This window comes from Pomacea canaliculata, linkage group LG2, assembly GCF_003073045.1.
Source record: "Pomacea canaliculata isolate SZHN2017 linkage group LG2, ASM307304v1, whole genome shotgun sequence".
In the NCBI taxonomy this organism is placed as follows: Eukaryota; Metazoa; Mollusca; class Gastropoda; order Architaenioglossa; family Ampullariidae; genus Pomacea; species Pomacea canaliculata.
In genome coordinates, this window is record NC_037591.1 from 10,439,721 (window position 1) to 10,457,447 (window position 17,727).

Below are 17,727 nucleotides of genomic sequence, written 5' to 3' on the forward strand. Positions count from 1 at the left end.
TTAACTCCAGCCCCAGTTTTGTGATAATAGTTGGGGGGAAGACGCCATTTATTCCTTCTCCAAGATCCACTCTCCAATGCCTGATCACTCTCCGTCTGAACTTATAAAAAAGGACACGGTCCGAGACAACATCTACACACCATGGTGCTGGATCGAGCATCATTCTGCTTTTCTATCTGACCTTCTGACAACGGATCCAAGCCACAAAGCTATCACAGAAGCCACTCAAAATGGCGCTTCCAACTCTCAGACCACAAAACTCGTGTCCATGACAGAAGTTGGGTCTCGCCACACATCGCAGACATCTCATGTCACTCTGGCCTTGGAGCCCACTTCCTCTTCCCTCCGACCTCTACACTCCCCGACCTGCACGTGCAACTGTCACCGAACTCGTGACCGACAATCTTGTATTGTCTTTTCTCTTAGCATGGCGCAGGAGGCTGCAACACCTTCATCCTCCGTGATCTAATACAGAACAGACAGAGAATAAATACCTGAAAGTGGCAACTGTCGTTCTTCTCGGTCTCTCCGTCAGCATCTGGACTGAGGAATGAGAAAGCCAGCCATTGTATGGCATCGACGGCGACTCTGAAATGTGTGGGCAATGTCTAGTTTCTAGTTAATGTTTCAGTGTACAAAAGTGAGAGAGAGAGAGAGCTAGCGGGAAAGAGAAATAATGTGTATGTAGGTGCAAGATATGTAGGTGCATATATGTGGAGAAATAAGCGAAATTACATTCTATTCTCCTGCTTTCTCTGCAACAAAAACGACCGATGAACCCAAACCACGGCACAGGGGGGCGAAAACCTGCAACATTGTGATGCCACAGCCTGAACCCTCCCTCAAGCCCTTGCATGTCAAAATTCCATCCTTTGCAGACTGCACATGATGTATGCACTCTCGGGACTGTTTGACCGGGCTCCGTTTAACGGCCGCCACCTCTACAGAAGCAGGGAGCTTTAAGCCCCCCCCGGGCATGTCCTAGGTAATTACGAAAAAACTGACTAAAAATTTATTTTTCTTCTCGCCCAGGACCGAGAGTCCGATGATCTCGCCAAGCGGTTTCCATGCCGTGGAGAGTCTGGTTGCTCCATCAGGCGCCAGCGCTGCACATGCAACTGTTGCTACTTGTTGTTGATAATTTCGCTGGTAATGATTAAGACACGCGTCCCCAGGAACTGGTGCCGGAGATCACAGGAGCACCAGACTGACCCTCGATCTCTGCCAAGAAGATGTGTTAATAGATCCCCGTTATTTACAGTTGCAGGAGGGTGCTGAGGGTGCTGAGGGTGCTCAAACAGAAGACGTAACCTTCAGCAGGGTGGGACTATGTTTAGAAACCACGTGTAGCAGACCCTGATTTTAAAAATATTAAGCGACTTTCGCCAATGTTCTTGTGCACCAGACTTGTCCAGGGAGGGTCTTCTCTTATTCCTCCATCTTCACTTATTCTTCAAACTAATGTGACCTGTGTAAGTTCTTCACACCTTCAAACACATAAAATCATTTCACAACAAAAACTTCTACATCTGGGTGGTTTGGACTCAGCCACCCTGATAAGCGCCTTTCAAGTTTTCGCCAAATCACAAAGTTGATTAAGTTTTGGGCATCAGATCCTTTTTTCTATTTTAAATTTAATTTTTCGTGTATTTTTTATTCTCTTCATTATCTAATTGTTTGTTTTATTTGTTTTCTTTTCCACAGTGAAGCTAGCTAGTTAGCCTCACATCTGTTAGACCTCTTGTTACAGATTACTTATTCTCAAAATACCTGCAAAGGTCAAGAAGAATTTTTTTTTAATAAGGATTTCATCTCATGATGACTTGCCTTCAGATATCAAGTGTGACAAGCCCCAGGTGTGTGTTATAATGCTAAACGTTATGTTTGGTAAACAATAAATGAGATGAAATACAAAAGAATAAATTCAAAGATTGTTTTTAAGCGAGACAACCACGATGAGTTGGCGGGAGTGGAGAGAGGGATCTTGGTGTTTTACACCGTGCCAGCAACTAAAACTGTATAATGGCAAAGCAACAGGTCCTGTGAACAAATGTCATATCGCAGAGAAGAACGGCGTGCCTGAGACGAGATCTGAACCCAGGACCTTCACTCCTTACTGATTTCGTGACAACCACTAACCGTTGCACTCCCGGACCACCCATACGAAACAAGGATGACCAACACGACGACAATGAAAAAGACACGAGTAAAAAGAATTTTAAAAAATGTGTACGAAGACTAAGAAGTGGATAGAAAATGAAAAAAGGAAACTTCAGAAAAGTAAGAAGTGTAAGAGTAAGAATAAAAGTAAGAAGAATAACAAATCCTTGTAAGCCCACATAATAACCCGGCCTTGTTCCGGGTACTAAATACTTGTAAGAAGAGTATGAAGAAAAATAAAAACAGAAAAAGGAGGAAAATAAAGATGTAAGAAGAAAAGGTACAAATAAGAATAAAAGCAACGTAAAAAGAAAAAAAAAAATTGAAGCGAAAGAAAGAAAAAAGTGAAAAGTATCAAAAAGAAGAAATCATCCCTTCAAAGGGCCCAATTCACAGGAAGCAGATGTGTTCACACTCAGCCGCAGCGAGTATAAACACCGACTGTGTATTCTTTTTCATTATCAAGAACCTCTTACCTTCGCCACATCTGCATCCATCATCGTGTTAAATGAAAAATGTATAAACTACTTTCAACCGTATAGTGCCTCAATTGTTGGCGATATGATTGCTGTACAGTGGTGTACCTTAAAACTATGATACAGTAATTAACAGATCAGCACAGCCCACAGGCTCGATAGAATGCGCCTTCCTGGCAAATCAAGGAGGCTAACCTTAGTTTTTAAGATCAGGCCCCTCTTACTCACAAACTTCTATCGAGCGCTCTCGTGAGACATTATCTTTACAGAAATGGAGCCCGGCTGAGAGTTAGTGAGGTAACCATAGCAGTTGTGGCTTGTTTTGAAAACGAGTATCCCAACAGTCTCAAACCCGCACATCTTCACAGAAGAAGACTAATAATCATCATCATTTTCCGCAACATCACATCATGTGCTCTATACTTGACTTACGTCCATTGCATGTATAAATTCGATATTCAATTCGCTCAGAGTCAGAATACAGAGGAATGCCTAGCCCTCGCCAAGAGCGTAAACGTATGTGTGAGAGCAAGCGCTGCGGCTAGTGTTGGTTCGAGAAAGTACGCTCTTTGCTAAATCCAAAGGTACCTCGAACAACTGAGCTTATTGTTATCTCTAATTTTTTTTTCTATAGACAATATTCATTCTGACCTAGTCACCTCTGCGTAATCTTATCTTCTTTCTCCTAGTGCGTCGAGACCTTTAAAACTCTTACTATAGTGATGTCTCTACAGAAGAAAGAATAAGAAAAAAACTAGAATAACTTTAATTAACACCCAGGATGCTTTTTCACGACGCAATAGATGAAAACATATGTACCTTAACCCGCTGAGGCGTGTCTGCAACCTTCCCTCTCTCCCTCCTTCAATCTTTCTACAAGCTTCTCTCTATGGAGTAAAATTATTATAGATATATAACTACCAAACACAAAAAGCTAATAGCAGACACAAATACTATAATAATAAAATGCAAGAAAACCGAAAAAAACACCCCATCAACAGGGGCGTGTAATTTCAGCTGTTGTAATGGAATCAAGGGTCTGGCACGACTTCTTTTTACGATAGCAAAGGTGCACGCGCCTTCAACCTGCATCACTGCGCATGTGCACTGCTCGCAGCGGTTTGTGGGACTGTGGAGGAACAGTCGCCATAAGTAATTTAGATATCCACTTCTTTCAAGACAGTTCCCGTCGTTAAAGGGGTTGGATGAGGGACAGGGGGAACGGAATCCTACTGGAACTTATTACAGCAGAATATTGGATGTTTCAATTATCCAAAAAAAATGTAGCATACGTGTGTGTGTGTGAGAGAGAGAGAAGTAAATACCAGAGAGAGGGGGGATGCAAGGGAGGAAACCCAGTCTACGTGTGTGCGGATACATCAAACCTCAAGCCTATTTTATTAACGGGCAAATGGCATCAGGGACTGCAGGGATGCCCTGTCCATTCTTCTTCCACTTCCTTTCAATGCCCAGAATCCTTCATCAGCCAATCTTGTCTTCTTCCGCGGGCATCCAGGCTTGTTACGGGGTCCGTAAAGAAAATCGTAAACACGTTTCGCTTCTGTCTTGTGGCCGCTTCTCTCATCCGCCAAGTGCTCCATTAAGGGCCAGACTGCCTTGCCCTTCGCCAAGGGGCCGAAATGGAAAAGCATTAGAGCGTTTTCTCCACCATTCCTTTCCAGCCTTTCGTCGACTGCTTGTGACAAGAGCGCCCTCTACACAACGCGGTGGTGGTTGTGATGGTAGTGGCGGTGGTAGGGTCCGTTTTGGCGGCGGTGGTGGTGGTGGTGGTCGCAAAAGGTGGTAAGCGTATTCTGCCAATGAACATGCATCAAGAGTTTTAAGATAAGGCTTCGCCTTTTAAATTCGCCGCCAGACCACTTCCCGTAAACGCTGAGACACTTGTAGCCTCGCCACCATCTTCTAACTCCCCACCACCACCACCACCACCACCACGTGGCCATTACCCAGCTTCATCGTTGAGAATTCCACTTTTCTGGTCGCAAAGGCAGCTTAATGGTGAGTCGGCCGGACGTGCGCCATGCTCTGGCGTTGAAGACGTGGACAAATATGCGCATGCGCTTGAAGCGAAATTGGTGAAGAGCCGTCAACTGGCACTAAGCAAACTCCAGGCAGCCCAAGGGATCCACAAAACGGAAAGGCTTTTTCTGAAGTCTGTCTTCAGCTACTTTTCTTGCAGCCCCGCTTCAATCTACCCATCACCTCCCTTACCCTAAAAACAACAACCACCCGTTCTGCTCTCCTACCACCTGCTGGTATACCCACACCCCAATACCTTTATCTACCTTACTTGAGTCTGTCACATATGCATGTCTAGTCTCCCATACAGGCGAAATATTTAAAAATAACATTATTAAATAAAAAATACCTTTGCTCCTTCCTGTTCATCAAACCAGAATGACAAGCAAAATATTAAATAGCTCATATTGAAACATAGTGTCTCTAATATTTATTATTGCAGCTTATTGGTAAAAAAAAAAACCTGGAATGACTTTAAAAAAAAGCCATCTCAACAATGATCTCGGACAGATCCACTTCATCTCGCTGAAAGCTCGTTTGGCATCTCGTATGACGACAGTGACCGAGATACCCGACGCAAACTTCCGTTTCCTACTAGAAAAGTCAACAAAGGGAAAAAGGCTTGTCCAGTACACTAAGCTTATTTTTTTATCGCCCTCAGACAGAGTCTGAAAATAACTCCATCACTCACTCACTGCCGCGTAGTCTCGACACCAGCGCGGTTTACAACGGCTGCGACAAGCGCGGCAGGCGGCTCCGATGATCTTTCATATGATGATGATGTTTATCGCCGACGACAAAGAAACACAGCTGTTGAGAGTCGTAGTAAATCCGAACTAATTTGCTTCGACTGGCGAACAAACTGCAGCAACCACGCGACGGCGAGATCTGGGCAAGCCATCGCACCCCGACCCACCCGGCACCGCCAGCAAAAATGGTGGCGGTCGGCACGAGGATGCGTGTGTGCGTGGGAGAGGAGGAGGAGAGGAGGGTGAGCACCGATTCTTGCATCTTTCTGCGTGCAGGCAGACTGAAACATTGTCGATCGAAGCCTCTGATAATTTTGGAGAAAGCGAAAGAAAAAAAAATGGGGGGAAGTTTGGAGTCAAATTTGTATTGCATCATGGGAATAAAAATGTGCAAGTATTGCTGTCCTGTTATCAGGCTAGCGTGCAGGAAGAGATTTTTGATACTTTATAAAAGTCTTTGTCGGCATTACAAAACAGTGTGTGGACAAGATGAGCTCTCTTCATCCAATGAAGAGACAAAGCCATTCCTCCGAAATTTTGACCCCGTATAATTTATTTTGTTGTTTGCTTTTTGTGGTTGTGTGTGTGTGTGGGTGGGTCGGAGGACAGACTTTCAAGAAACCAGTTCCCTGTGAGTGGCAATCCCAACAAAAAGTCCAAATGCATACAATTTCTCTAGTGAATTCTTACAGGGGTAAAAAAATACTGTAAGCAAGTGTGTTAACAAAATGGCCTCTTGTGCCATTTAAAACAAAACCCAACCAAGCAGTTGCAGCGCTCAGTGACATCTCCCTTTTCTGACATAACCATAATCACATGTAACTTCTGATGGGCTAACCCCCGAAGCAGCAGTCTAGACGAAGGCCTAACCCTTTTAGCTCTATTAACCCCCAACTCCCCTTTCCCCTCCCTCAACGCCCTCGAGAAGGGAGACAATTCTTCTGAAGTCAAAATAAAGTAACGCTTTTATTATAAAAATGGTCGTTGTAGTATGCCTGCGGGCACAAGTCTTCACACCACCGAGATATTTACGGAGTAATTTATCACATTTATGGCCTCACAGAATGCATTGGCGCCATCTTCCTGTCTGTGGGTTCATCTGTGACTCTATTTCTATGCTCAGTCCATCGTCTCTCTGCTTTTATCTGTCTTCCTGATGCGAAAACCTTTCTCTGGGTTGCTTACAATGAGATGAAGATGGACAGGTTGGCTACAAGGTCCTCCTTGCCCCACTTCCTGCTCTTACATTGTAACTATCAACTATAATAAACAAAAATCATAATTATCATTGCCATTATCGCCAGGTGAACCAACGTCTCAAACTTTGATGGTCATTGATGAATAATAAAAATAAAAGTCCAGCTTCTTTACCCGTTTCTCGTTTTATGGCTGAAAGGACTTTGTAGCCACCCGGTTGTTGAAGTTCCCACAGGAACAGACAGAACGTTGGCAAGCCAGCTAACCTCGCGCGCTCTCGTTCTCGTTCGCGCATGCAGCACGCTCCAACTGTCTTTAAGTGAGTGAAGCAAACAATAAACAAACACACTAACAGCCACAGTGCTGAGGTGAACACAAATTCCTCCAGACCTCGGCGCTCGTATTTTGGGCTTTCCAGACACAGCGCATGTCAAAATGGATGCAGGAGGTCAGAGAAAAGGTGAATGAACTAACCTTTCTTATCCTGGCGTGTGTGGGACTTGGCACTCGGGTGGTTTGGAGGAGAGGTCTGCCGCAGTCTCAGCACTTAACCCTTTCTCTGACACGCGGTGCACCGCTGTCGCTGAAGCTGCGAATGTAACGTCACGTGTGCGTCACCTTAACGGCTCTGTCTTCAATCTGAAATAAATAAACAACAGAGCAGGGTCTTAGAGAAACTGTGCAGCGTGTACGAGGACTTCGAAAAGAAAAGAAGTTTTAAAATAGAATTTTATTTGACTCCTCGTTTTATCAGTCTCTCTTTTATTAACCCTTCACACACTCACGTGGGAGCAACACGGAATTTTTATTGTAGACTAATGAAATTATCGCGTTGAGATGTTAAACCTCTTATGTGGAAAAAAGGCAGTTAAATAAACAAATCAATCAGTTAAATAAACAAATTAATCAGTTAAATAAATCAATCAGTTAAATAAACAAACCAATCATATATATAATTATATATAAGCACACTCACACACAAGCACTGAGACAAGCTCGGAAGGTGGCGTTCGGTAAACAAGCAACTAAACCATTATTGACAAATAAATTTGACTTTTTAAAAAAGCCAGCATAGGCACAAATATTAACGGGTGTGTGTGTGACAGTCCGTGCAAACATTCATCACAAAATACATGTGAATCTGAAAAAAAAAACCCAGCGGCCTATGACCCGTGAGGTTCCAACACCCTCGCTTAATATCTACACGAGCAAACCACCCTCAAGTCAGCCATGGGTCGTATGAAGACCCAAACACCCAGGTTCACACCTGTTTCCAGTTGCAGGACTTGGCAAGGGTTCCCTCCTTAGGTAACCATGAGGGAACGTTCCCTTCGCGTCGTGACTATGGGGGAAAGTTGGTGAATGTCTAAGTGTGGTTCTTATGGTGCATATCAGCACATACAGCTGAGAGGACAAGAAAGAAAAAAACAAAACCAAACAAAACAGCATTAACAATCCTTTGTCTCCATGGTAACAGAAAAAAAAAGAGTGTACGAGTTCCACAAGCCGCAACAATGCCCGTCCCAGCATGCTTCAGTGGGTCAAGCAGCCAACTCGCCCCGGACTGTCCACATTCCGACATTTCTTTCTTGACAAACTCTCGCGGTTATATCACAGGAATGATGCCACTCGCATATATTTTTTTATGAAAGAATGATAGTTTTTGTTTATGTGTGTGTGTGCGCGTGCGTTTCGTCTACCTTACTGATGCCTGATGCTAGTTAATGCGCCACCGTCGACGGACAGCGCGGTCTCAATAGAATCATGATCGGCACCGACCTTTGACCTTTTTCCAATCAAAACCTAGTGTTCCGAGTGTGTCTGGGTGGGGATGGAAGGAGAGGAGTAGAAAAGAGTCATCTGGGTTTGGGGGAAACAGAGGAAAAGAATGCCTGTGTCCTTCACCTGCCGGTGATTGTAAGCCGAGGTCAGCACGTCCATGCCTGTTCCACGTTTTGAGGTCGGAGCTAGCCTCCACCCCGGTTAAAACGGAAGTACGCGGGCGTGGCTTGAGAGAGTTGGAGGGTTATGTACAATATAAAGAGGTAAACAGACGCACACGTTACACACGTATGTGGTTTCTGGGGAAAGAGGTTTAGTTTCGAGATTATGGCGAGAGAAAGGAAGAAGAAGAAAAAAAGGTCTCTCAACTAACATATCTATATGGAAGTCGATTTTAACTGGTTTTATTAATAATAAGATTATGTCTACAGCAGTTCAGCTACGTTGTTTAACTGATGAATAATGACTTTCAGGAGACAATGCTGTGGGAGCTAAGCTCTTGTATCAATCAATCTTCTTTCCCTCCCTCTCTCCTTTCAGCAAACATTTTTTTCTACTGCTCAGCTATTGTATCAGTCAATCTTCTTTCCCTCCCTCTCTCCTTTCAACAAACAAACATTTTTTTTCTACTGCTCGCCAAGCTGCGATTGACAGCCATACAATTTATTCACGATGTGGGAGGAAAGTAGGGAAAGAGAGCGGTGTGTCTCTGGGCCACGTGACTACAAAACATCTAACAGCCCACACCCAATTTACCACTTCATCACTCAATCATGCCATTTTTCTTTTTTTTTTTTTTCTTTTGAGTAACCGTCTTGGAAACTTAAACTGTTTCATTGTGTTTTCAGCAAACCGAGTAAGTTAACTGCTGGGCGGCATCATGAAGCGAGGGGTAAATCGTTGCCCTGGGGCAAGATGGGGAACTAAGAAGGACAGGCGTCTTGTTTCCTAATTTGTCAAGCGGTGTCCAGACCCCGCCGATGCTGTTTAACCCCTGAATCCGTGATTACAAAGTAGTGGTAAAGGTGCCCTGAGGTACAGAAACACGAAGCCATGTCAGCGGGTCTGGACACTGCTTCATCATTTTGGAGATAAGACTTTTTTTTAAAGAATTCTCGATTTTACCCCTCGTTTCATAACTACAACCCGAGAAAAATGTCTTAAACATTATGCGATACGAATACTTAAACTGACCGGAAAACTCGGTTAAAAAAATACTGACCGAGAAAAGCAGTATAAAAACTTAAATATTCGTTTACCTCTTCCCAGGTAGGAAAACAATAATGATACACTAATCCCAGTGGTGGTGGTGGTGGTGGTGGTGGTGGTGGTGGGGGCGAGCAAATCAACTGATTATTGATTGGCCTGACAGTAAACTCTTATTATTATAACAGTCAACTGTTACTGTTAATCAGAACAGCAGTCAACTGTTAAAATTAATTAGTACTGCAGTAAATGGTTAATATTACTTAGCCAAATCCTGTTTCGTTTCCATAGCAGCAGTCTGTACCCAGTAAATTTGAAACCAAGAAAACGAAAAACTTCAGAAAGAGAAAAAGATTTTCCAGAAGATTCCACTATCCTCGATGTCTGCGAACATGTAATGATACTAATGACATTTATCACGCATGCGCATGCACACACTGGAGACAGAAAGACCACGTGACCGTGAAGGATCCAGTGTCATCACTCTACATGTTGCCTGCTCGATGAACTGTTTGAAAAATCGAACACGCGGCGAGCAAATACCGTCTTACTTAACAACATGAGGTAAGGCAAACCGAGTCAACCTAGTCCTTCTCCACGACCATCAAGGATGGATTTGTCGAGTGGAATCGTTTCAAACGGCAACAGATGTGCGAGACAGTAGCCGTCCTTGCACTCCGCCCCATCTGACGCGCTGGCAGCTCGACCTTTGACCCGTGTGAACAGGATTTTATTGACTTGGCCTCAAACTTACATTCCACAGGCAGCTAAGTACATTCGATATTCCTTAGAAGGTTAGTGTACTCTCTTTCTTTCTCTCTGTGTCCCGTGTGTGTTCTCGCGAAATCTCGCGCGTGCGTGAGTTCGTACCAGCGCGCGCCTTCTGAGCAACTAATCTCGGTGTGTTCTCGAACTAGAAATCATAGACATGACGTCATGAAAGCACGTTCATTCATCTGCCCCTCGACTGGCATCGGTCGCTGGAGAGAAGCAAATGGATGGAGGCTGCAGCTGACAAGGCGCACCACTCAGTCTTGTGTTGAGCGATGGTGAGCACGTGCTGCCCGGGACAAGTCCACTCCTTCACGTTGGTAAGCCAGTTCACCTTTGACCCCAGCAGCGATGATCTCCTTTTAAAGCCTTTTTAAAGTCGATGAAGTTGTGATAGATGTTAGAGATGTCTCTCTATCAGGATGCGACAGTTGAAGACCTGCTCGAGTGTGAGTTTTGCTTGTTCATCTGACAGCAGTTCCTCCACGGTGGTGCTGATGCAGCTCTGTGTTACTTTCAGCATCACTTTACTTGCATGGCTGACGAGGCTTATGATTCTGTTTACTGTTTCCTTTCTGTGACCAGGGGCTATGTCCATTATTTGTGCCTTTCTTTATGTTAAGACGAAAATATATGACTACGCCTAAATAATAAATGCAGTTCTCTCACGAACAAGGTGTATGTATATAAGTACAGTAGTACTATTAACACAATATCTTGTAGAATATTGTCCATTCTCTCCCAATGATTGAGTCTAGATTGTACAATAGTAATGCTTACATAATAATATCTTGCACTAACCTTACCCACCTCCCCAAAAGACGTATCTGGTATACCCGAATATGCTCACGTGTAGCCATCTAATATTTTCCTAATGAAATTTTGTCCGAGCTAAGCATAGTCATTTCTAGAAAAAAAAATCAGTCTGGTAGACGTGTGGGTGTGTTTAGCTATTAATTTCTCTGTCGTCAGTCCAACCGACACCCACAGAGTTTACTGTAAACAGAAACACTGGTCGATGAACACAAGCAGGGTGGAGTCTCCACTGACCGTTGGCTCTCCCCGAGAAAGCAGACAACCACCCTCATGACCACCTCATGACCACCATCATAACCACCCTCATGACATCCACAATGTAACCTCCCACCGGACATCATTAAAACTGCGACAACCTGAGCCCACAACGCGTCGTCGCAAAGATTATCAACCAACTTCCTTCTTTGTTCATATTATCTCGAAATTTTATCCTTTTTTCGTTTGAGTTCAGAGCCGAGCAACATAAGAGGGCGACAAGCATAAAATCTTCAAATTACCACTAAATCAGCAGCAATCAGAAAAGGTTATAGCAGGCGATGTAGCACGAAAAGCAAGATATTAAAACATTCCAGAAAGGATTAAGCGATATTGCAACACACCATAATGTCTGACAAATAACACGGGAGGTAATGAGACTAACAGCACAGCACTCGACAAAGAAGGAGGGAGAGAGAGAAAAAAAAATTAATGGAGAAAAGAAAAAATTGTGTGTACGTGTCTGTGTGAGACTGGAGATGAGGGAGGATACATAAAGTTAGAATCATTAGGTTCGTGCGTCATTGTTATCATCAGTATTATCGTTCACCATCATCATCGTCTCCTGCTGTTGCGCTGATAAAAGATCCCTCTTCTACTCCCTCTTTCCAAGAAAGCCGAGTTCTTATTTCCCGTTCGACTTCATCAAAGGTGAGACAACAGTTACGCAATGTCTGGAAAATTCTACCCTCAATTATTTTCTTTTTAAAAAAATGGGGGGAGGAGGGAATATACGCCTGCCACGCTCTTCAAGAAAAGCTTCTCAGTCATCTTGCATCGACCGTAAACTCCACAAAAAGCTCGTTTTCTTCGCGCTGATTATCCGCGCAATCGTCTCCCCGTGTATTTCTCTAACCGTCTCGTCTTCGGTAACCATCTTTAAAAAAGAAAAATTCAAATTCAAAAGAAGCTTCGGGTGCTCTCGTAGCTAGATTTTCAGTCGTTATGCCTCGCAGCCCAGCGCCTTTGGGGAAGAATTAAGTTAAACGAGCTCCTCCAGCCAACTGGCGCCACACGCCGCCAACGCCCTCTAGCGATCGCTATCGCGGCGGCTAGGCGTTAGGGGAGATTATCCAAGTCTGGTGCTTGGCGCGTTCCTGCCTGACGCGAGGAACTGAGCGATACACGAGGGAACCTGACAGCAACGTTTGGTCACTCTGGCCGGCAAGGTAGCGGTGACAAACCAGTTCCACAAACCGGAAACGGAAACAGATTACATACGACGCGCATGTGCTGGACTGAGATACTCTCTTTGTGAAAGACAGATTACAGGGTTAATCCAGATTATAGGATTAGAGTGAAGCCAATAATTAAATATAAACGCTAGTGGTTGATTAAAAATATAAAGAATAAACAACTATTCAAGAATATACAAATTTACAAAAATCTGTCCGATTCCTCTCTATTAATATAAACAGATGTACCACAGCAATGAGAGTCGTTGATGTAAAGAAATTTCGCTTCCGTTTAGAGAAGCAGAGAAAGCGGAAGTTGCTTGTGCGCAGGTCGACAGTTGCACACGCTAGACGCGACATCACTCCATTGCGTGCGCGTGGAGCTGCTGTCCATCTGTTTCTATGGTTTCCAAGTGGTCCGCTTTGCTCGACCTCGTGGAACCGTTATTATCGTCGCCGCCCCGCACAGTGACACGTGTCGTAAACTGTATCACACAGTCGATGTTTGTGTACCGACCTTAGTACACAACACTCGGTCCATGATGGTGTGTCATCATCCTACCTGCACAGCTTTACCTGTGACTAGAGGTTGTGGAGGGACTAACAACAACAGACAAGAAAAACCACAACAACCGACTCCCACCGCCATCAGAACGATTAAACCCTCGCGTCCGTCAAGAGTTACAACTGCTGTTGTTTTGTGAGTCTCTCCCAGGCAACTAAATAAATAAAAAAAAATTATTACACATGTGTCTTACCTGAAAGACTCCCTTCGGTGTTACCTTGTCACACACAGGTCCTCCTCAACCATCCACTATCCACACCTCACAGACCATGATTGCAGCTACAGTGTAAGGTTCCGCTAGCACAAAAACAATATTTTAGAAAAAAATCCACACAGGCTTCAACTGGTGAGACTCGTGTCTCCGGCCTCCGTGTGGACATCGATTGACGAAGGACTGGAGGACGGCAGGCAACTGTAGCCAAGTGGAGGTCCTGAGCGCTGCACGCGCACTGCCTTGGTTAGGACGAGGAGAGGGGAAGGGAGGATGGGGGAAGGGATGAGAGGGGGAAGAGGGAAGGGGAAGGTTGGCGCATGCGCCTAGCTAGTGCCTCGCTTGCCTTCCTGCCTAAACGGTATTGATCACGAAACGAAGCTGGTGACAGTGCGCGCGCCGCCCTGTGGAAGCCGTGATTGTCACACGCATACACAACGCCATTGCGGTCTTCGCGCCACGTGCATGTCCTGCGTGGCGGTGCGAGACCTTAAGACCTTGCACGTGCATTCACAGCCACACGCTAACACGTCATCACGACTTCATTTAGTCTCCACTGGACAGGTGAGGGAGGTAAGCTTCCCGATGTGTGCAGGGAAACAACTGGGGCGGTAGTCTTGACGCGGAAGTAACTTTACCCCTAGAGTTAATCATCATCATCATCATCATCATCATCATCATCATCATGAAGTAACTTTACTGTCTAGGGATAGGTCTGGAACAGAAGCTTTCTAGGGACATGGATACTAAGAAGTAAAAACAAACCCGGAGTGGCAGGGGTGTTTCTCTGGGCACCTTGTTGACTACTCCTGGTGTAAATACTTGTTTTTAAAAAAAGTAAAGAATAGTATGCCACATGCGAGATTTGAACCCAGGACAGCCCATCATCCTTGTATTGGAGATGGTGAGACAGTCCTGCTCACTAGGAAGCAGGAACGAGGCACGAGTGTGTGGAATCGATACAGGGAAGCAAAACAAAGAAGAATAGTCTAAAAACAATCGACGTCGATAAACTGCAAGGGGTGCTCCGACTGACCTTTCATTTTTCTGGTTCCTTCACTTCAAACAATCCGTAAAGCTGGTGTGGGTTAGCCAGGGGGTGGGCTAGACAATGAGGAAAGCTGTTTGTGTTAAAAAAACATGGACTGTGTAGTAATTGTGTTTTTGTTTTAGCTAAGTTCCTCGTGACACTTTCTGGTCAACATGTGTGCGCATCTGAAGTGTGTACTTCTCCTTCCTCGCCTCACAAAGACTTGTGAACGCAAAACTACAGCCAACAACACTTACTTAGAAACTGCATAATATAAGCATGCACGCATTCACACTTCTAATATGGATGTGAGTGTGTGGAGGGGAGGCATGAAGTGTCAAACAAGAGGATAACACGACAATGTAAATGATCCAATAATGAGCTCAGTTACTCCTTTCAGCAGAAAAAGTTCTTTACTTCGAACAAGTAAACACATATGACTCTGAGCCTTCCACCATCATTGCCATGAAAAAAAAAAAAAAAAAAACAAAAAAAACAAAACAAAACAAAAAGCAAATTAACAAAAAGTTTGCTTCTATATGTCCTCTACCTATTCAGCAGCTTCTCTTTCCACTTTACGAAAGCCATGTAGGTCCTCTCACCGTTAGGTCGGAAGAACAGGAGAGGGAGGTGGAGTAAAGGAATCTATGAGCTACAGTCGAAGTACCTATACATCCGGGCATTCGTCATCGGTCTAGACGGCGTGGGAGAAGGGGAGACAACGCGAGTCGCAGCTTTAGCCCGCTCTTCGGAGCTCAGTCGCAAAAGCCATCCAGCCATCCAGCCAGCCAGTCAATACTACACAGTACCGCCAGCGGTGACATGATGTGAGGACGAAAGAAAAAAAAAAAAATCAATGTAACTATACTGAGTGTACAGGAGATGCGCCGTGGTCAGGGACAGTTCTTACCAAGGTAGCTGCTGGCTGGGCGGGATGCTGAGGAGCCAGTCGATCAATGGTGTAATCCTGTCCCCGCCTGTAAACATTACACTATGGCGACACCAGGCTTACAGTTACAGTGTGTCATTACTTGTAAGTCTTACAGTATAGTGGGATTACTTATTACGTGTGATTACGGTGCTGGTTTTATAACCACTGAATTTCTTTTAAAGCCAGCAAGTCAATAAATAAATATCCCTCCCCCCCCAAAAAAAAAACAAAAAACAAAACCAAACAACAAATAAACACAAACAAAAAGCAAAATAAAAAAACAAAACAAACAAAAACAAAAAACAAACAAAAACACAAAACAAACAAAAAGCAAAACAAAAAACAAAACAACCAAAAACACAAACACAAAACAAACAAAAACTAAAAGCAAAACAAAAAACAAAACAAACAAAAACACAAAACAAACAAAAAAGCAAAACAAAAACAAAACAATCAAAAACACAAACACAAAACAAAGAAAAACGAAAAGCAAAACAAAAAACAAAACAAAACAAAACAAATAACAAGCAACAACAAATCAAAGCTCACAAACAAATGAAAGCAGAAACGAATAAAAAAAAATAAACAAACTCGACGAAATGTATCAAACACTAGATCGCTCCATTATGCTTTCATCCATTAGCGGTCAGGACTGTACAGCGAGAAGGGGAGAGTGAAGAAGTCGGGAGGAGGGGTAAACAAGAGCGAGCAGCTCCGCTCAGCCGAGTGCCATATGGAGATGTCGTATCGGTTGCACGCTGTCCGGGTAATGCCAAGCCACGGCCAGGACACCCATTGCGAAATGCATGCCACCCGCCGTTATTGCGGTCACAGAGGTCCACGGTTGGCGGTTTCCCATTCTCGCTCGTTAGCCACCCGCCATAATCGCTTGGCCGGCGTCAGCAGCACTGACGGGCGTCACAGCGCCCTCTATCGGCTCCATCGGCGACCATATGGAGGACGTGGGAGGAAATCAAGTAACAATAACACTCGGCGCAAATGAAAGTCATATGCGGCCACGGGAGGCTCCCCCTGATTAATAGTTTCCAAATCCTGTTACTGTCCCTTGTCCTCGCAGCGTCACCTCCCCTGGCGCCAGTTGTCGGCCCGCGAAGGCAAATCAGTTTAGCAGATTTTCAACAATGTGCCTCGCTGTTCTTTCTGATTATTGACGCTTGATGAACAGGGATGATGATGATGAGGATGAGGATGATGATGATGAAAAATGCAAAAGTTTAAAAAATAAGTTAACAGAAATAAGACGCAGAAGTATTTTTTTCAAACTCATCAGAAGTGGAGAAAAAAATGGCAGTGCCTGTACAAGACAGCGACAAGCGCCTCTGCCAGCATCTTGCCCACAGCTTATTTCCCGCTAAATCGAACGAGACTGCAAGAGCCCCGAGTGATTAACTCCCCTGGATCACGACAGCATCGTGAGGGCTCTGTGGGCCCCAGCAGCGGCCAATGAAACGTCGCCACCTCCCGACCTACCTATCAAAGGGGGATCACTGCATCGCTCTGGCTGAAAAATGAGGGCAGCCGAGAGAAAATGAAGCTGAGACAGACCTCTGGTGGTCAATGTCGCGCGCGCCATGGCTTTTCTGTTGTTTTTTTTTAAATGTGAGTCGTAGAGCCTCTCGAAACGAAAAACTAACAAAGAAAACGCACGTTTTAACTCACACACATTTACACAGATGATATTCGGCAGTGAATATTCATTACTACCTCTTAAGTGATAGACCTCATCCGGGTCTTTAAAGGGCAACATGAGGGCAATTTTTTTTTTTTTTGTGATCGGGTTAAGTTCAGGTTAAAATAATGATTCCCAAAATATCAGTACATAATTACGCTAATTTTCAAGATATGTATTCAAACATTAGTATTCCAGTCTGAAAGCAGAAAAAAAATTATCGCTTTTGAAATGTTTTGAGCAAATTCTTGAGTACGGTGTGGGGACGACACGTTTTTTTAGAAACACTATCCATTAGTCACTTCCTGTCACTCATCCAGGTTAAGATAAAAACATTAATATAATCAAAATTTCGTGTGCTTCCTCGTCATAGAATACCACCGTGATATTTTTTTGTGCTACTTTGTCCTCTATTTACAACGATTTTCGCTCGTGTTGCCCTTTAATGCTGTAGACGTGAAGGGACAAAGAGTGTACAACAGCTTAAAAAAACAAAAGAAAAATTCCTTCCTCTAGCTCTCGGTCTGTACAAGCAGCAGAAGAAGTGAAAATAAAGATGCCATAACAAGGTTCTGCTCTGAGGTCTGGGACCTGGAGAGTTCTAGAAGCACCATTCCCGACAATGAAAGGTCACAGGTCACAGGTAGCCTCACAGCACTTAGGCAAGTCGGTC

The 17,727-nt window shown here is 44.2% G+C and overlaps 1 long non-coding RNA gene across 1 annotated transcript in view; it reads right to left on the reverse strand.

Annotated features, from left to right (window-relative positions):
* LOC112556612 overlaps positions 1–17,727 on the reverse strand; it is a 148,026-nt gene that overhangs the window by 13,933 nt on the left and 116,366 nt on the right. Inside the window, exon 5 of the long non-coding RNA XR_003097787.1 lies at positions 7,097–7,261. This is a non-coding gene — a long non-coding RNA (uncharacterized LOC112556612). The remainder of the gene's footprint in view (positions 1–7,096; positions 7,262–17,727) is intronic.